Genomic DNA, 22,018 nt, shown 5'->3' with positions numbered 1-22,018 from the left:
GATGCCTAACAGCAAGCATGGATTCTCATAATTCACAATTCATTAAATAGACACCGTGTGATTGAAAATAAAGAAGTATTATGCAAAAAAATGTGTTGCGAACAACTTAAAATGAGTTCAGAAGGCAGCAGAACAATCTGGCTTCATGTTTTCAAGAGAGTAGCCCCAATAGACAGGAAAGAACACTTTAAATACTAAAGGGATTCAGTTCTCATGTCCTTTTTTTTGCCACTCATCTTTCCATCTGGCCAAAGTTGCGATTTTATCCAATACTTCCCTATTTAGTGCCATCCTGTCTTTACATTTTGTTTCCAATCTACTCTGCAAGCCTAATTGTTGCCCTGTCCCAGGAGGATGCGAATAATTTTAAAGTTAGAAAGAGAAGCATCTGCACAGATAGAAAATAGCAGTCATTTCATTATAATTAGTCTATTTGTCTTTTTTTATTTATGCCAAAAATGTATCACTATCTCTAAAGAACAAATGACTACCACCTGTCTTAAAAGCTGAATGCAGCCCCCAACTCTAATTATTTTCATTGCTTCAAATTAAAAAAAAATGTTTGTGAAAGTTTGGGCTCTTGACATATATCACACATTTCTATTGGTTGAATAATTCAGTGAGTTATAGAAACTGTACCATTCAAGAAAAATAAAAATATAATTTTGAAAACTAAATTGTCTTTGATTTTCATTAGCTGTTAGTTGTGCATTTAATAAAGCACACAGTGAGCATAGAAACTGAATATTCATGTATCTCACTAGAGATATCGATATATTTAAATAAGGCGGAGAACATTATTTCTAAGGGTATATAAAATGGATAGTCATGATAATGTGTGAAACAAAGCTATAAAACTAAAATATGAAAAGATTCTTGTATAATAGAATGGAATTTTTATCACCACCCTAGAGAATTAAGCACATTAAATTTAAAAGTAAACAAAGGTCTATTTTATTAAGCATATTATTGGGAGTAGTGCCACTATTTCTTTCTTTCTCTCTTCATTTACATGCAGAAGGAAATTTTTGCTCTTCTCCATTTTTGGAATACTTCCACTTTTTACTCCTAATGTGATTCTTCAGACTCTGAAATACAGTAGGTCACATTTCATTGTGGAGCATTCACTGCTCACATGTGACACACCCTCTTCCTCTCTTGCCAACATTTTTGCCTCAGTGCTCAGACATGATGGGCACTTTGGACTCCTTGTCAACATGCAGTAGGTATGCTTGGACAATGCTCAGGGCCCGCCTTTAGTAGAAGTGCTAGTGCTTGCTGTCTTTCGCCACTGACTCTGTGTCACATGGACCTGGCATCCTTTGTCTATGAACTGTTTGTGTACACAGACTCACTACCCTACAGGTCACATCAAATCTCTGTTTTTGTTTTTTCTTTAATCTTTCCCTTTCCCCATTCACTGCCCTCCTCCACCAACCCATCCACTAAATTAGTTCCAACATTTAGATTTTGAGTGAATTAGCTGATCCCCAATTCAGCTTCTGACTTTAACTATGTTTTCTAATCCAGCTTCTACTGGAGAATGCTGTCGGGGTGGGGGGGATGGTGGTTATAAAGTGCTTTAAAAGTTAAGCTACTTGAAGAGAAAAGAGGTGAATAGTGAGATTTGGTTGCTTGGATTCTGTTTTACAAAATGCAAGTAAGAAGGGTAGAATACATGAATTCTATGGCCGATTTTAGTCAAACACAAACAAAATGCAAGTGAGAAGGCTAGAATACATGAATTCTATGGCCAATTTTAGTCAAACACAAGCCATTCTATGGCTTATTTGGAAGCCATAGAAGAAAATCAGCCATGTTGTATCATTTCAAAAAAAAAGTGAGACTACAAATATAATGTAAGAAGCATCATTTTCTTTGGAATAAATGCATAGCTTTCCACAGTGACTACTTTGAAAGGTAGTGCTCATTTGGAGCAGAAAAGATTTAGTGAGTTTGTTACAAATTATTATATATTGTCATTCATTTCAGTTTCATCATTTATCTCCCAAGAGAAGTCACTCAAATAGCATGTGTTCATTACTGAGTGAGCTGTAAAGACAGTTATAACCAAAGAGGTTCAAAATAGGGAGGGGTCCCAAAGGTGTGGGCAGTTAGGGAAACAACTTTTAAAGAGTTGAAAGAGACCAAATAACTGCCAAGAGGAAAAGGAAGAGTCCTCCTGGCAAAGATAAAAAGCTGCAGGATTAAGAATACACAAGACTTGTTTCTTTTAGAGTATGAACAGACATGTTTTCATCAGGCTGATGATACATGTGTAAGGACAGTAATAAAAGTCATTTGAAGAAGAGATTGTCCAGTGATTGTTTAGAATTCTTTTTTTTACATAAATTAACCCATTTATTATAGGCTAGCCACATTTCAAATGTGGAGCTTCTACTGGTCTTTCAATTCCTTCAGTCTTCTGATGGCAGACTTTACTGTGATGGCTGAAAAGTGTTGTAGGTCCAGGTACCACCAGCTACTGTTTTCATGCAGGAACTACAGTGCCAGATCCCCACAGCTCTTCTCTTCATCTTGGTTTTGCCACAGAAGGAGCAAGTGTACTTGGTGTGCTGGCTGATTTCAATTTTCTTCACCATTTTACTTAGGGAAGTGCCATAATGGGTCCCGTATTTACCAACGATACCAACCTTCTTGGTATGTTTAGCCATGTTGCCGCCAGCTAGGTAGGAACCCACCTGTTTAGAATTCTTGAAGCTATAGGGAGAACACGTGCTGTTATTCAACACAGATGTTGTAAGTGCATGACCATGGAACATGATTTTCCTGACTGATGCAGTCTCTCTTCATGTGAACAGGAGAATCATAGTAGGCAAAATAATGGCCCTCCTTCCAGACCTGTGAATATGTTAATTTACATAGCAAAAGAGAATCTGTAGATGTGATTAAATTAAAGGGCTTGAGATGGGTAGATGATCCTGGATTATCCAGTTGAGCCCAATGTAATCATAAGTATCTTCGTAAGACAAAAAGGCAGGAGGTCGGAGAAGGAGACGTAATGATGGAAACAAAGGTCAGATGCGGGCCTATGAGATAAGGGATATAGGCAGCATCCAGAAGCTGGAAAAGGAAAAGAAATATTCTCCCCTAGAGCCTCCAGAAGGAATGCAGCCCTGCCTACCCATTTTAGGCTTCCGACCTGCAGAACTGTAAGATAATTTGTGTTATTTTAAGTCACTAAATGTGTGGTAATTTATTATAGCCACGATAGGAAGCTGATGTGGGGATGTATGTGTATATTAATCTCAGCAAGTCATTTCACAGCATCTTTAAAATATTTCTAAGCCAGGATTGAAGAGTTAAGACTATGCAATAATGTATGCTATCAGATTCAAAACTATCACAATAGATATGCCCAAAACTTGGTGTTTAAAACATGGTATCCAGGGCCTGGGTTTGAATCCTGACCCTACCCTTTTCTAATTATATAATCGTGGGCAAGCTATTTGACATTTCTGTGCTTCTGTGACCCTATGTGTAAAGTGGGATTAATTATCACAACTATCTCAGAGTTTTGTAAGTTTTGTAATAAAAATTAATACAAATCGATATTAATAATTTAATTAATATTACATAAATTAATACTTTTGAAATGTTTAGAATGTTTTATGGTACATAGCGAGCACTATGTAGAGGTTAGCTGTCAATATGACTAGTGCCAGCCTAGAGTAGATTCTGTGGTCACAAGGTTCAAGGCTCTGTACTTGACTCTAAACATTTCAACATTTTTATCAACGGCTTGAATAATGGTATTAAAGGCTAGTGACATAAAATTGGAAGCTATAAACCTAATGCCAGGCTGAAGACAATTGAATGAAATATATTTAAGCTCCAAAAACCCCCCACAGGTTTAAATCCCAAATATTTGCCAACATTATGGTATATTTACTTTAAATATATGAGTAGCTTGTTGTAATCTCTTAATCTCTTTCACAGCTTGAATTGTAAATACATTTAAACAAACTTTAGTTTTTTAAAATAAAATATGTGATTTCATATATCATAGGACTAAATTAGCAGAACATCCAATATCTTCTTTCTTACCCTAAGCACAGCACCCCCACGTTCAATTTGTCGAAAACATATATAGCTTATAGAGACCTAAATGTCGGCAAGTGTCATGGAAAAGAAGGGTCAGTCCAACTTCTAAATCCGAATAAGGGTTATCTGCTAAATTCTTTAATGTTTGGTCTTAACACTGCCACATAAAGACATTTTTGGCAACTAATCTTATAATCTTATAGCTAATTCCCACAAAGCCACCAGTGAGAATCTTCAAAGGAGGCTGATCCATTCCTGCAGTGCTTAGCTCAACCATGGAGTCCTCTGCTTTGGGTACCCATGGGTATACTCAGTCGTTTTCATCCCATACAGCATCAAAATTATTTTAGGACAGTGATTGAAAAAATTTTTTTTCAAGATCAGCCATTGCTTACCTAGAGCTGGGGTCATGGGAGAGGACTGAATGCAAAGTAGCATGAGAGAAACTTGGGGAGATGATAGAAATAATCTATATCATGATTTCCATGGCAGTTATGTCAAAAATTCAGAAATAATAGAAGTAAAACCAATGAATCACTGAAGTAATAATTAGTAAAAATTTATTGTGCACACACCAAAAAGAGTTTGCAAACCGGAAGTACTCAAACCAAAACATGGAATGAGGCTCAGGTGTATATTTTTATAAAGCAGCTTATATGGTAAGAAAGCAGTGACTTCTTCATAGTGATTGATTATCATAGTAGAATTTTCAGTGGTACCTTGTATCAACTTTGGGAAACAATTCGAGGTTTCCTTCTGATTTCTAGAAGCGTAAACAAGAAATGATCCAGGTCGAGTTAGTCTTGCAAAATAAGCTAAATTAAGCTTTGTTTGTATGACTAAACTGGTTTTTGTCTGCTCCAGGAATTTTCAAGGCTGGTCTCCATTTGTTTTTTTATTTTAACAGTTACATGATTGAATACATTTGTTAAACCTCATCATGCCATACCCTTAAAATGGATGGATTGTATTACGTATAAATTATACCTCACTGGCTGCTTCTCCCATTTTCCTTTATTCTCTCAAATAACTGAAGACTGCTCATTTTCATCTTGCTAAAGCTCGTATGTATTATAGAACTCTCTTTCCATCTCCAGGGAGCTTTATATTCCACCTATTTTTTTTAACAACTGATAATCAATTTATTAAAAAGGTTGATTTAAACATCTGCAATGGTAACTTTGGCCTCAACTCCTGGCTCAGTAGTGACGGACGTAACCTGCTTAACAATCTCAGAAGGACGATGCAAGTCAATGAGTCGCTTGTGGATCCTCAACTGAAAATGATCCTAAGTCTTAGGAACCTTCCACAGGGAGTTGTTTTTTTTTTTTTGTAGTGGTTCTCAGAGTCTTGGTAGTGTCTGAACCTGTCCTTTCACTTGAGATTTTTTCCTTTGCGCCTTTCTGATCAAGTCGGCACACACTTTCACCAAAGATTTTACCTTGTGGCTGGTTAGAGTAATTCTAATTGGGTGAATCACCACCCCTGGTTCCATGGGTGTCTTTCCACATCTTTAAAAGCTTTGGCTGGGGTGTGGCTCCCAGACTGACTTGTTTCTCAGTGAGAATAGCCTGCGATGGGTCAGGAGCTGGAGCAGCCAGAACTGAGCTCCACTGCAGCTGAGACAGCATCTTCCTCAAAGAGCCCACCTATTTTTAAATGTATGTTTTAATAAATTAGTCTTTCAATAGTTATTAACTCAGACATTTTCTCATTTTACTCTTTTTCCATAGACTGAAGCATGCTCTTCACAATTGTTTAAAAAACAATTCACTTAAAATATTTATCAAATGCCTACTAAAAATGTCAGGCAGTGTTATAGATGTAATGAATCAGAGTGAAGAAGACAAAAACCCATGTCCTGATATATTAATATTATGTGATATGCTAAGTATAAAAATGAAGCTGGAGATGAGGATAGGAATGCTGGGATAGGGGTTGTTTTTTGCAAAGTCCGGACCAAAAAAAAAAAAAGACATCCTGGAGAATGTACCGAACACAGACTTTAAGGAGAATAAAGCATATGGGTATATCTATCGTAGTATACATACATACATATGTATTGAGTGAATTTTTTTGAAACAAGTGTGAAAAGCATGCTTCAATCTACAGAAAAAGTGTAAAATAAAAAAAAAGTCTGAGCTAATAACTATTGAAAGACTAATTTGTTAAATTTAAATTAAAACAAATTTAATAAAAATAGGTGAGCTTTTATGTATATATAATACTAAAAGTCTTATTTAAAAATAGGTACCTATCTTATTGTGTTCTTAGAAATACATAAGACAATATATGTCTCATGACTGGCACAAAGTAGGTATGCAGTCGATATTAGCTAATGACATAAAGAAAGGGACTACATAATATTTGATCTTATGACTGTCAATTATTCTGGAGAAAGAAAGAGTTGTTAAAAACTAATTCCCCAAATCTCATTCAGATTAAAAGGAGGTAAGAGGTTATGAGAACTGATAAGGCAGAGAATAATCACTTTGCCCCTGTGAAAATTTATTTCGGAGGGAGCAAGTGGAAAGGGATGCCCTCAGGGGCACTGAAATATGATAATAGAGAGTGGCCTTTGGTCTGTGTTGTGATATATAACCTACCAAGCTTTGGTTAGAGTGAGTAGGGTACATAAGAAGAGGGTAGAGCTATACTGATTTAGATACTATGAAACTACTAAAATAGGCTGCTAACTCATTCCTCTTGTTCCTTTCAAAGATGGCTACATTACTGATGGGAAATAAATGAAAAGGGTATTTATATTTGCAGTATTTTAATTTTTAAAAGAGGTTCTGATTTATATCTATTTATATTTATTTATCATATGTATTTACACATAAAAGATTAACAACTTACTTTTTGTTATCAATTATATACTTTGTATGATTCCTAGACATTTATATTTTAACGTTAAGTTTATTTCTTTATAATAATTTTAATTTGCAGGTTATATTATTCTATCTGTAACACTACCCAGTGTGTGTGTGTGTGTGTGTGTGTGTGTGTGTGTGTGTGTGTGTGTGTCATGGCATTTAAAATGCAGTGTATGATCTTTGCCTTTAGAGTTTACAACCATTTATATGTTGAGCTCGACTAGACCTTCATAACACATAAAATTTGAAAATAAAGAGTTAAAACATAAACATACTACTTTGTTAAAATGTCGGCAGGTAAAATTTATTATTTATAATTATTGCAAATATATCTGTTCTCGAGTGGAGAGAAACAATTTTCAATCCTAGCTGCTATTGACTCTCAATCTAGTCTCCATGTGAAGATTGCTGATCTGAGCTTTTATCTTCATACTTAAAGAGCATTTGAAGTATTTTAGAAATGGAATGTATCCCTTAGACAGTTTGCATGTCCTTTGGAAATGAGATGAGTATTCAATTGCATTTTCCTACATATTACAAATTTAACTGTCACTCTGGATGACTCTTACGGGGCTACTGAAAGATTCAGCTAAAGATTCTTACTTGAGCCATGTAGTCTGTCCTGCATTTAGCATGTGCTACAAACTATGTCTCTTATTTTAGAAAATAGAGAGAGAGAATTGCAAACATGAAATCTGAATGCAATATTTGATTTGAATCCTATAATAACATTAATATTTTATTTCTTTTCCTTAATAATTATTTAGGGTTAAATATGTTTAAGTATGCAAGCTGTTGCTCCATTTTCTCAGAAACAGAGTATATACACTTATTTATTTTTAAGACAGTTTAGTTCCTTTTAGCTAAAATATTACTTATTTTTCTCCCATTTTAAAGTACATGTGAGGTGAATTAATTTAAAATAGAAAAATACCTAGAATATGCAAGCAGATCAACTGTATTTAGTTAAAAATCAGGCAACAATTTATCATGTTGTTAATAAATATGAATACAGTTGTTATTTGGAGAATCTATTCTGTAGCAGTGAAGAACTAGATCTGCTTGCATCTCATAAATCAACAAAATGGGTTTTCATAACGTGCTTTTCTGTTGCCTGATGAATTTAATACTGTACATTCCAGCAAAGTTAGTAGACAGGTCATCTACTAGATTATACTGCAATTACAGCTGCAATAAAAAGGATGTATTCCCCTTTTTCTTCCTAGCAGAAAATTAAATATTTTCTATAGTCTGAACTATTTACAAACTCAGTTTCCCAGTTTATGCCAGTCTTCAATAATAAGTGAAATAAGCAAGGGACACTGTTCCTCACAAAGGGGTAAAGACATTAATAGAACACTTTTGTCTTGTATTTGGGAGAAAAATAAATCCTCTGATACCAAATTTATCCAGTTAAATTTTTCCACATGTAATCATATGATTTAAAATCAAGTAGAAAAATCAATTTAAACTATTATTTAAAATGTACTTCAAGTGTAGAGAACAGGGACATACTCCTATTGATAATATTTTATTTTATTTTTTATTAAATTTATTGGGGTTACATTGGTTAATACAATTATATAATTATCATGTGTACATTGTAATTTGACATCTGTGTATTCTATTGTGTGTTTACCACCCAAAGTCCAGTTTCCTTCAGCTACCATATATTTGATCTCTTTTACCCACTTCAACCTCTCCGTTCTCCGCTATATTTGACCCCATTTAACCGTCTACCTATCCCCTCCTTCCCCACTCCCTACCCTTTGGTAAGCACTAGTCTATAGTCCATGTCCATGAGTCTCTGTTTGTTTGCCTTGTTCATTTGGTGCTTTTTAGGTTTATATTCCACAAATAAGTGATATCATGTGATTTTCAACTTTTTCTGTCTGGCTTATTTCTCTCAGCAAGATTATTTTGAGTTCCATCCATGTTGTCGCAAATGGCAGTATTTCATCTCTTCTTATGGCGAGTAATATTCCATTGTATATATGTACCATAGCTTCTTTAGCCAGTCATCTATCATAGGACACTTCGATTGCTTCCATGTCCTGGCCACTGTGAATAATATCGCTATGAACATCGGTGTGCAAATGTCTTTTCGGATATGGATTTTCAAGTCTTTGGAGTAAATACCCAGTAGAGGGATTGCTGGATCATTTGGTAGATCAATTCTCAGTTTTTTGAGGAACCTCCATCCTGTTTTCCACAGCGGCTGTACCCATTTGCAGTCCCACCAGCAGTGTATGAGGGTTCCTTTTTCTCCGCATCCTCTCCAACATTTGTTATTACTTGTCCTGTTGATTATACTATTCTAACAGGTGTGAGATGGTATCTCATTGTGGTTTTGATTTGCTTTTCCCTAATAGCTAGCAATGCTGAGCACCTTTTCAAATATTTGTTGGCCATTTGTACATTCTCTAGGGAGAAGTGTCTGTTCAGGTCTTCTGCCCATTTTTTGATTGGATCATTTGCTTTTTGTTGTTATTGAGTCCTCTGAGTTCCTTGTATACTTTGGATATTAGGCCCTTATCAGAAGCGTTGCTTGCAAATATATTTTCCCATTTGGATGGTTGTCTCTTTACCTTGTTGACAATTTATTTAGCTGAGCAGGAGATTTTTAGTTTGATGTAGTCCCATTCGTTTATTTTTGCTTTTATTTCCCTTGCTTTTGAGGTCAAATTCATAAAATCCTCAAGTCCAAGGTCCTTGAGTTTAGTTCCTATGTTTTCTTCTATGCATTTTATTGTTTCAGGTCTTATATTCAGGTCCTTAATGTATTCTGAGCTAATTTTGATGTGTGGTGACAGACAACAACTTAGTATTCTTTTGCAGGTGGCTTTCCAGTTTTCCCAGCACCATTTATTGAAGAGGCTTTCCTTTCTCCACTCTGTTTTTAGCTTTTTTGTCAAAACTTATTTGCCCATATAAATATGAGTTTACTTCTGGACTCTTGATTCTGTTCCACTGGTACATGTGTCTGTTTTGCTGCCAATACCATGCCATTTTGATTACTGTCACTTTGTAGTATAATTTGAAGTCAGGCAGAGTGATGCCTCCAGCCTCGTTCTTTTTTCTCAGGATGGCTTTGGCATTTCGGGGTCTTTTCCATACAAATCTGATGATTTTTTTGTTCTATTTCTTTAAAAAAATGCCAATGGGATTTTGATGGGGTTTGCATTAAATCTGTATTATGCTTTAAGTAATATGGTCATTTTAAATATGTTGATTCTTCCAATCCAAGAACACGAAATATCTTTCCTTTTAATAGGGTCTTGTAGTTTTCATTATATAGGTCCTTCGCATGTTTTGTTAGATTTATTCCTAGGTATTTTATTCTTTTTGTTGCAATTGCAAAAGGAATTATTTTTTTCCACTTCTTTATCTGACACTTCGTTATTACAGTATAGGAACACTACAGGTTTTTGAACATTGATTTTTATGTCTAGAAACTTTACTGTATTTTCTTATTGCTTCCAGTAGTGTTCTTGTGGAGTCTTTCATGTTTTCCATATAGAGAATCATGTCATCCACAAATGCTGACAATTTGGATGCCTTTTATATATTTCTCTTGTTTGATTGCACTTGCTAGGACCTCCAATCTGATATTGAATAACAGTGGCAATAGTGGACAGCCTTGCCTTGTTCCTGATCTTAGAGGGAAGGTTTTTAGTTTTTCACCATTAAGTATAATGTTGGCTGAGGGTTTGTCATATATGGCCTTTGTTATGTTAAGGTACTTTCCTTCTATACCGATTTTGTTAAGTGTTTTTTTTTTTAATATCATAAATGGATGCTGTATCCGCATCTATTGATATGATCACATGATTCTTATTTTTTAATTTGTTTATGTGATGTATCACATTAATTGATTTGCATACGTTGAACCAGCCCTGTGTCCCTGGGATGAAGCCCACTTGATCGTGATGTGTAATCTTATTAATATGTTGCTGTATTCAGCTCACTAGTATCTTATTTAGGATTTTTGCATCTGTGTTCATGAGAGATATTGGTCTGTAGTTTTCTTTTTTTGTATTATCTTTACCAGGTTTTGGTATCAGAATAATATTGGCCTCATAAAATGAGTTGGGAAATATTGCCTCCTCTTCGACTTTTTGGAAGAGTTTGAGAATAGGTATTAAATCTTTGAATGTTTGGTAGAATTCACTGATGAAGCCATGTGGTCCTGGAATTTTATTTTTTGATAGGTTTTGATGATTGTTTCAATTTCCATGCCGCTGATCAGTCTATTTAGATTTTCCAGTTCTTCTTGATTCAGTCTAGGAAGGTTGTATTTTTCTAAGTACTGGTCCATCTCTTCTAGTTTATTAAATTTAGTGTTATATAGTTGTTCATAGTATTCTTGTATGATCTTTTGTATTTCTGCAATATCAGTCATAATTTCTCCTCTTTCATCCCTGATTTTGTTTATTTGTTTCCTTTCTCTTTTTTCTTTAGTGAGTCTAGCCAGAGGTTTGTCAATTTTATTAACCTTCTCAAAGAACCAGCTCTTTGTTGTATTTATTTTTTCTATTGTTTATTGTTTTGTTTCTACTTCTGCTCTAATTTTTATTATTTCTTTTCTTCTGCTGACTTTAGGCCTCATTTGTTCTTCCTCTTCCAGTTTTTTAAGATGAAGCATTAGGTTGTTTATTTGGGCTCGTTCTTGTTTTAGAGGTAGGCCTGTAATGATATGAACTATCCTCTTATGACTGCTTTTGCCGTGTCCCAAAAGTTTTGAAATGTTGTACTATCATTATCATTTGTTTCTGTGTATCTCTTGATCTCTCTTTTTATTTCTTCTCTGACTCAGTTATTCTTCAGTAGCATGTTGTTCAATCTCCATGTATTTGTGGTTCTTCTTGATTTCTTTTTGCAGTTGATTTCTAATTTCAAAACATTTTGATCAGAGAATATAGTTGGTTTGATTTCAACCCTCTTATATTTGTTGAGGCTATCTCTGTGTCCCAGTATGTGGTCGATTCTTGAGAATGTTCCATGTGCACAAGAGAAGAATGTATAAGCAGCTGTTTGGGGATGGAAGGCTCTGTAAATGTCAATTATGTCCAGTTGGTCTAATGCGTCATTTAAGGATGTTATTTCCTTAATTTTCTGTTTGGATGATCTGTCCATGTCCGACAGTGAGGTACTTAGGTCTCCTACTACGATAGTGTTTTGGTCTGTTTCTCCCTTTAGTTCTGTTAGTAATTGCTTTACATATTTTGGGGCTCCCTGATTGGGGGCATAGATATTAATAAGTGTTATGTCTTCTTGGTGCATGCTTCCCTTTATCATTGTGAAGTTTCCCTCAGTATCTTTCCTTACATTTTTTTTTGAAGTCTATTTCATCTGATATTAGTACCGCTACTCCCACTTTTCTCTGGATGCCATTTGCTTGAAATATCATTTTCCACCCTTTCACTTTGAGTCTACATTTGTCTTTGGAGCTGAGATGTGTCTCCTGGAGGCAGCATATAGTTGAATTTTGTTTTTTGATCCATTCTGCAACTCTGTGCTTTTTTATTAGTAAGTTCAGTCCATTTACATTTAGGGTGATTATTGAAACATGAGGTCTTCTTATTAGCCATTTTGTCTTTTGCTTTCTGGTAGCTTGGTGTTTCCATTGCTTCTTTGTCCTTGTGTTTCTGTTTTCATTATTTTGGTTGGCTTTTGTGGGTTTTCCCTCTGTTTCTTCTTATTTTATGTTATATACTTCAGTTCTGAATCTTCTGTGTGTGGATACCATTACAAATATGTAAAGGATAGTTTTATTTATACACAGTCGTCCATTTTCTTCTGTGCGTGCCTTTTCTCCATTCCCCTTTACAAATTTGGATCTTTGAATCCTCCTTTTTTCATTGTTATCTCAATTTGTGCCTATGTTTGCTGAACGTTCATTACTAAATTGTTATAACAATTCTCTTTTTATTATTTAAGCTTATAATGCCCTGTTCTTAGTAAGGGTTGTACTCCTCTGCTTCTATTTGCCTGATAGTCACTTTACTCCTAATTATGTTTTTTTTTTAAAAAATCATTTTGTTTTAGGTGAGCTGACCCCTTTCAGTATTTCCTGTAGTTCAGGCCTCGTAGTAGAGAATTCCCTCAATTTTTATATGTCTGGAAAAGTCTTAATTTCTCCTTCATATCTGAAGGAGAGCTTAGCTGGATACATTATTCTAGGCTGGTAGCTCCTTTCACTTAATAGTTTAAATATTTGATTCCATTCCTTTCTGGCTTGTAAGGTCTGAGCTGAGAATTCTGAGGGTAATCTAATGGGTTTTCCTTGATAAGTTTTCATTTTCTTCTCCCTGGCAGTCCTGAGAATTCTGTCTTTGTAGCTGATTTTGGATAATTTTAATACAATGTGTCTTGGTGAAGGCCTTTTTGGATTGAGATAATTCGGTGTTCTGTTGACTTCTTGAATTCAAAGGTCCAGCTCATTCCTTAGATTTGGGAAATTCTCATCCACTATTTGTCCGAAAATGCTTTCTATTCCCTGCTCCTTTTCCTTGCCTTTGATAATGCCCATTATTCTTATGTTTCCTCTCCTGATGGTATCACTATTTCTTGTATTTCTGTTTCATTATTTTTCATTCTTCGATTTCTCTCTTCTTCCTTCTGATTTATTTCTAAGTTTCTCTTTGATATCACTGATCCTTTCCTCCATTTGGTCGACTCTCTTTCCCAAGCTTGCTATTTCATTTTTCAGCTCTTGCAGTATGTTCTTCATCTCCAGAAGTTCTATTTGGTTCTTTTTAAGGTTTCAATCTCCTTGTTCTGCTCATCTAGGTGTTTTTTCAATTCCTGAAATTGTTGATATAACTCGTTTTGGAATTCACTGAGTTTTTTCAGAAGTACCATCCTGAATTCTCTGTCATTTAAATTGCATATTTCTATGTGTGTAAGCTTATTTTCTGGAGAGTTTTCTCTTTATTTCTGAGATGCCTTGTCACCTTAGTTGTTCATGGTGTTTAATGGACTATTTCTCTGCCTGGGCATTAATGGAAGTGTATTCTGTTGTTTTTCCAGAAAGATTTATTATATAAAGTCTCTCTTTAGCCTGCTACAAAGAAGGCGCTTTTCTTTTGGATTCCAGTGGGTGACGTCTAAGCCTCTTGGATCCCTGCTTTATATAAAGCCTGAAAAATGCCTTTTTATTTTCTGATAGATATTTAATAACACTCGCTATCCTCATTTTCAGTCCCTGTGAGTGTTAGTGTTTGCTCAGATTCCCCTGGGGCTCTGCGGTGTTCGGTCTTGGAGGGTATGTGGGGAGGGTCCATCTGGGTTGGGGGTTGGGGACTATGGTTCAACCTCGGTTTTGCACCCATGGCTGGTAAAAATCAACTGTTGTTTTTCTGCCGTCCCGCTTCTCTGCTTTCTGCCCTGATGACTAGGTCCTGCTGCTGGTCGCGGGGAGCTCACAGCTTTCCCAGGCAGGGCTGTTCAGGAAACCCGCCGCACCATCTCCCCTCCCCATCTTCCTGCAGGGAGCTATGGTGGCTGCGAAAGTAGTAGAGAATTCTGACCCGTGGTAGCTCTTATGCACAGATTCCACACTCAGACATGCTGGTGTGCAGTTTGGGTGTTTTTTTGTTGAGTTTTAAATGTTCAGCTTATTGTTTCAAGGGGAGAGATCTGGGGATCTCTCACTACACCATGTTTCCAAAAGATCTAGACTAATTTGTTTTAAATTGTGATGATACAGGGATCTATTCTGTGCCTGATGTTCTGCATTATCTCATTTAATTCTCAGAACCACTTCTACCCACCTCTGAAGATGACCTAAGCTGGCAGTGATATCACATATACCGAAGAACAAAATTTAGATTCTCCTATTGATAATTTTTTAAGAGTGCTTCATAATATCCCTTTATTATCATTTTAATGTCCATGGGATGAATATTGATGATCTCTTTCATTTCTGATTTTAGTAATTTGTGTCTTCTTTTTTTTTTGTAATGCCACCTTTTCCTTTATTTCAGTCTCAAGGTGGCCTCTTCTGTGTGTCCCCAATAATAGGACTTCTGTTCAGCTAGACTTCAGGTGATGACTGAAGTCACGCTCAATGATGACTATTCTATAGTTTAGTTGTAAATTTTTTGTGGTTATTATCTTTTAACATTAATTTTTCTTCAAATAAGTAATATATGTATGTGATTCAAAAATCAAAATAATATAAAATACATGTTCAAATGTCTTCTTATGATCCTAACTCTCCAACCTATTCTACTTCACCATGTACTGATATTTTTATTCAATTTTTTCCCTGCATAAGACTTATACCGTTTATCATTCTCACCAGCTATGTCTGAGAATGCTGTTTTCCCACAGCCTCATCATCATATGTATTTTTCTTTAATTTTGGAATTCGACAGGTGAGAAATGACATCTCTGTAATATATTTCCATTTCTCATAAACGAAAAATCAGAATTTTTTTTCTTTTTTTCAAAGACCATTTGTGTCTTTCTGTGAATAATCAGTTTATGTTCTTTTTTTCTATTGGATTGTTGATCTTATTATTCTTGATTTCTAGAAGCTTTTTATATCTTAAGAAGGTTAGTCTTTTGTGGTACAAATTGTAATGATGTTTCACTATTTTTCATTTGCGTTTTGATTTTGCTTATGATTTAGAAAATAATATCATAAAATTTATTACTCTTTTCACTTAAGCCTTCTAGATTTTGACTCTTACCTTAGAATGTACTACCCAAATACAGACATAAAACATTTACCTATATTTACTTCTGATATGTGTGAGGTTTCTTGTTTTTTCATTTAAATCTTTAATCCTATTGGAATTAATCTTGGTGTATACTGTGAGAGATAGATCTAAAACTTATCTTTTTCCTCCTTAAATGGCTTCCAGTTGTCCAAACAAGATTTATTTAAAAAATTCACTTTTACCAAACAACTTTTAGATGCCATATTTATCATATACTAATTTCTGTATTTATTCCAGTCTATCTCTGAACTTTCCATCTATTTCTTTGCTTTCTCTATTTATTTACAAGTATAATATGGTTTTAATTATTAAGATTTTAAAGTATATTTTAATTCAGTGTAGGGCTAGTGTCCCTGAATAAAATTTTTTACAATGTTTTGCTATCTATTTTTGCCTATTTATTTTCCCATATAAACTTTCAATTATATTTACTTAATTTTTAGAAAACAAAACAAACACAACAGCAACAGAACTTAGTACTAGAGATTACATTGTTATTTATAAATTTTCTATCATATAAATTCATTTTTAGAGGAATAGACATCTTTTTATTGTTGAACCCTTCTAGCTAAAGCATGATATATTTTTCTATTTGTTCAACTCTACTTGGGTCCTTCAGAAAAACTATAGGTTTCCTTTTAGATTTATTTCTAGCTATGTTCTCTTTTTTGTTGTTGCTATCGTAAGGAACTGAGTAATTTTTGTTTATTTAAATGGACTTTGTTTATGCAGAAGATGTCTATTGATTTCCCAATACTAATTTTATGTCCCAATAACTTATTATTTCTAGTAGCTTTTCAGATCATTCTCCTGGGACTATAGGAACACATTCTTATCATTTGCCATCTGAAATACATTTACCTCATTTTACATTATTATACCTCTAATTTCTTTCTCTTGTTACTCTCACTGGCTGATGCATCTTATGCAATGTTTATAGCAGTTGAGGTAGTAAGTATTCAGTCCTCTTCCTGATTTTAACTGGAACACCTGAAAATCATCATGAATAAAATATTTGCTTGGAAAACGTTTTAATGAACTATCTGTTGAATCCTATTTTTGGGTATTTTTGTTTTGTTTTAAGAAGAAATAGGTTTGAATCCAGTCTAAATGCCCTTTCAACATTTCAAAAATCAATCATATGAATTTGCATTGAATTGCATCAGTGAGCTGCATTAGTGAGAGATAAATAAGAATTTATTCTGTAGTTTTCATTTTTTATGCCTTCTGGTTATGGATAAAATATTACTCACACTTTATGAAAATAATTTTAAAGAATTCCTTTTTATGTACTCTTGAATAGGTGAATTACCATCAGAATGATCTGTTCTCGATTAATTTGGTAGGATTTCATGTGAAACCATCTGAGCTTGGCGTTATTAATAGAGAGGAAGTTATTATTTTATTTACAGATCTTGTCGGTTCTCTAGGGAGATTTATATTTCCACTTTCTCTTCTGGTTATGCTTTGTTAGGTTTTGTTTTTCTAGAATCTTATCCATTTCATTTAGATTTTTTAAATTAAATTTATTGGAGCGACATTGGTTAATAAAATTATATAGATTCCAAGTGTACAATTCAATAATACATCGTCTGTATAATGCATTATTTGTTCACCACCCAAAGTCAGATCTCCTTCTGTCACCATATATTTGGTCCCCTTCACCCTTATCTACCTCCCTCTCCCCCCCTTTCTCTCTGATAATCACTAAACTATTGTCTGTGTCTGTTTTTGTCTGTCTCATTTGTTTTCAGTTTTATATCCTAAACATGAGTGAAATCATATGGTTCTCAATCCTTTCTGTCTGACTTATTTCACTTAGCATGATTATCTCAAGATCCATCCATGTTGTCGCAAATGGCAGTATTTCCTCCTTTCTTATGGCTGAGTAATAGTCCACTGTATATATGTACCACATCTTTATCTAATTGTCTATTGAAGGGCACTTCAGTTGTTTCTGCATCTTGGCCACCATGAGTAAGCAAAATAAATCAGACAGAAAAGTTTGAGAACCATATGATTTCACTCATATTTGGGATACAAACTAAAAGCAACAAATAAACATGACAAACAAACAGAGATTCATGGACACAAACAATGGGTTAGTCGTTACCAGAGGGAAGGCGGGGAAGGGGAGGTAGATAGGGGTAAAGAAGGCCAAATATTTGTTGACTGAAAGAAATTTAACTTTGGGTGGTGAACATGCAATGCAACATACACATGACATATTATTGAATTGTACACTTAAAACCTATTTGATTTTTATTAACTAATGTTACCCCAATAATTCTAATAAAAAAAGTGAAGATTTTATAAATATGAGGAAGATGCTGATATGTAAGAAAAAGGTTTTATGATTTATTTCCAATTATTCTTGTCCCATTTTATAACAAGGTTTCTCTTTGTGCTTTTCGATTGCTTTGTATCTTTCATGATATATCAGAATTAATTGGAAAAATGTCTGCCTCTGACACTAATTAATATTTAAGCACTTTCATTGGGATCACTGTTATTTGTAATGCCCTCACAGTTTTACATTTTAGTTAGATTTTCCCTGTGCCTAAATCATTCTCTGTTAATGACTTAGGCACTAGAGGCACATTAAAGCTTTAACCACTAAGAAATCACAGGTCTTTTAGGAAATTGCTACTGCCATGCATAATTTGGTACTCGCGGCGTTCACCTGTCCCTTTAGCAATTAGCGATTTCTTCACTGATTCTCCAACATCCTGAAAGAGTTAATGGACCTCTCTGATAGTGCAGCTTCCTAACAGGATCAAATAAATGGTTTCAGTACAAGTCTTATCAGATTTATTAATAAAGATAAAAAGTAACCAAGTTGTTGGTATTCTGGTTTATCTGATGCCAATAAAGAGGGAACGCCGCACAGTTAAATTTAAGGTTATTCAATGTGTGGTTCAAAAATGATTGATAATAGTAATGCTAAAAGCTCTGAGATAGAAAAATGAAAATATTTCTATCCATTCTGAAGAAAGGGATGTAATTAATCTAGCATTAGGCATCTTAGAAAATCTTGTTGTACTTGTAGCTAAAGTTTGAGGCAGAAATGACCTAGAAGAAAAATTATTATTGTGAGTTTCCCTATTCTTTGTTCTTATCATGACATAACTTGAGGCAGTGATGCCCCTCCCAATTCTTTTTCTGTGCTACTTCTTTTCATATAAATAACTTCCCCTCACACATTATCTTTTTATTTAACTGACATTTATTGTGCTAGGCATTGTTCTACATTTTTGACAAATATTAAAACATTACTTCTTGTAAAAACCCTATGAAATGAGTATTACTGATGTCTCTATTTTACATATGAGAAACCAGAGATCCAGATACATTAAGTAATTTTTCACACTTGCTAGTCTAGATCCTGCATCCATACTCTTAACTATTCAGTTAAAGTGCCTTGATGTTTCATTACTTTTTCCAAATTCCACCCCTGATATCAAGAACAGATCTGATATTAGTTACTTATGACTCCCGTTTCCCTTCATATATGCTATTTTCTTTAGGAATTATGGGGCATCATACCTTGTGGAGGGAAAAAAAGTACATTTTAATTCCCCAGCATGGAGATGAAGAGCTATTTTCAGAAAATTTGCTCTGCACCCAGAAATATATGCCTTGTGAGTTTTTAAATTTTTTGTCTATATTTTTCTACTTTAAACATGTTTTGTAAGGTGGCTGAAGGCTTTTTACATAAGACCAAGGTAAAATGGCCTCGAACCCAGTAGAATCCAGGACATCAACATTTGCAATTACTTCAAAATTTGGAGGAGTAAGTAAGATGGTCAAGTTGGAAAGCTCTTGTCAGTATATTCAATCTCTCAGAAAACATCCTCTCAAACATCTGTATCCTCACTGCTATTATTCTTGCTGTCTCCATAGTTTATAGCACCTTCTGTAATGATGTTGGCTGCCAAAGATAACATAAAATGCTTTCTAAATCTTAGTGATGTTGCAATACAGTTATTTTATACAATAAAAATAAACATATCTACTAAAGTAAGCATACGTAGAGAAAAGTTCTTTAGAGTTGAAAACAAATGGCTAGGAAAGGAACTGCTAAGCAAGCTTCTTTGTCTATTTAGGATATACAGACTTAGGAAAAAGAAGTGTTAGACACATTTTTAGAACAATCACAAGTGCAAAAAAAAAGAAGAAGCAATGGTTTGGTACAATTAAGGTTTAAAATAATTCCAACAGCTTGATTTCTTAGGCCAATCTATCTTTTTAAGTATTTAGTAAATAAAAAGCAGAAATAGGGTTATAGGAGAACCCCTTAAAAGATATTATTTTGCATTTTCCTCTCTTTCATCTAATATAAAATGAATTTCTGTCTTGGAAGTAACAAACAAAGTGTAATTTTCATATATTAATTGCATTAAATACCATCACTGGATCACCATCAATGTTTCACTACTCAGGCACTTAATAGGTTTCCAGGCCAGAGAGGGCCCCAGTCACTGTCATTTCATTGAAATACAAATAGATGTCAATATCAAAGTAGATCTAGATTCTCTTGATCAATTAAAATGAGCATGTACATTAATTATAAGCTGTAAAATTAACATGTATGACACATATACAAAAAAAAATCAACTAATATCAGTTAACAAATTATAGACATGGGTCATACGACCCAAGCAAGAAACATGCATATTCTATCACCATGCCTCAAGACAAGCCACTCAGCCCCATCCTCAGCTTCTTTTTGAGGTAGAAGGCAAGAGGAATTAATTTTTTAAAGCACTTTTTTGTAACAACAATATGTCAAATCTACCTGTCAGTGACCATGTTTGCCACTAGTTATACCCTGCTTAATGTTGAAACTAATACAGGGGAAATTAGAGCTTAGATGTGGAGAAAAAGGTACAATGACCTAAAGGTATTCATTTTTCATTTCAATAAAGCCATTCTCATGATTAACAAACAGCCTTACAGGTAGAAAAAAAGACATTTTCAAGGGGAAAGTAGTGATCCTGTTTCTGGTAGCAGGGGGTAGGATTTGAGCAGATAAAACTGAAGACGTCCAATCTAGAGATAGATTGTATAATTAAGGTCAGGTGGATGATTTAACATCTAACATGAGAAAATAGAAACAATCAGAAAAGTTGATGCATCTACAAATATGACCTTCCGTTCTATCTTCATCAGAATCCATATTTCACTTCATATTCTATTAAAATGGATGAATTTTCTCTTTTATCAAATAATAATCTATATACTTGTACACTAGATCATATCAAGGCTTGCCAACTCAAGAACTTTATTTTTTATATTATTTTTTTTCTCCTACATCAGGGGCCAGTAAACTATGGCCCACAATCCAAATCCTGCCTTTCATCTGTTAGTAAATTAAGTTTTATTGGAACCCAGCCATGCCTGGATCTATGGCTACTTTTGTGTGACAGTGACAAATCTTAGTGGCTGTGTCAGAGATTATATGGCCCAGAAAGTCTGAAATATTTACTATTTGGTTATTTAGAAAAAAATATTTGCCAACCGATATCTGACATCTTCAATATTTTTTCCTCTTGTTAGATTATTCCTATTAGCAAGTCAACATTCTGTAATACTTCTCATTAAAAGTAACACCCCTCCTGACTCTTCTTTCCTACTTCAATTACTATCTAATTTCTCTATTTCCCTTTACAGAAAACATCCTCAAAAAGCTTGTGTATATTCTAGCTATTTCTACCTTTCCTTGTCCATTTTTTCTTGATTCCATGGAAAAAGTTTATTTCAACCATTTTATACTAACTGTTCTTTTAAAGCCATCAGTAATGTACATGATCTATCCATGTTGTCACAAATGGCAATATCTCATCTCTTCTTGTGACTAAGTAATATTCCATTGTATATACGTTCCACATCTTCTTTATCCAGTCATCTATCGAAGGCCACCATGAATAATGCTGCAGTGAACATTAGGGTGCATATATCTTTATGAATAAATGTTTTCAAATTTGATCTTGAGATTATCATGCTAAGTGAAATAAGTCAGACAGAAAAAGTTGAGAACCATATGATTCCATTCATGTATGAGATATAAAACTGAAAGCAGCAAATGAACAAGACAAACAAACAAAAGCTCATAGAGACAACAGTTTAGTGATTACCAGAAGGAAAGAAGTAAGGAGGGGAGGTAGAAAAGGGTAAAGAGGGTCAAATATATGGAGGTGGAAGATTTGACTTTGGGTGGTGAACACAGAATGCAATATACAGATGATGTATTATTGAATTTTACACTTGAAATCTATATAATTTTATTAACCAATGCCACCCCAATAAATTTAATTAAAATGTACATGATTTCAATTTTACTGGCCA

At 34.3% G+C, this 22,018-nt stretch overlaps 2 pseudogenes; both read right to left on the bottom strand.

The window, feature by feature from the left end:
• Window positions 1-2,392: 2,392 nt before the first annotated feature.
• LOC120598442 (60S ribosomal protein L37a-like) lies at window positions 2,393-2,675 on the bottom strand (annotated as a pseudogene).
• A 2,549-nt stretch (window positions 2,676-5,224) lies between these two features.
• LOC120598455 (40S ribosomal protein S20-like) overlaps window positions 5,225-22,018 on the bottom strand; it is a 29,108-nt pseudogene continuing 12,314 nt past the window's right edge.

Source organism: Pteropus medius, unplaced genomic scaffold (genome assembly GCF_902729225.1).
Source record: "Pteropus medius unplaced genomic scaffold, Ma_sr-lr_union100, whole genome shotgun sequence".
Taxonomy (NCBI): Eukaryota; Metazoa; Chordata; class Mammalia; order Chiroptera; family Pteropodidae; genus Pteropus; species Pteropus medius.
The sequence above is the reverse complement of the archived record's forward strand: the minus strand, read 5'-3'. Positions and strand labels throughout refer to the sequence as shown.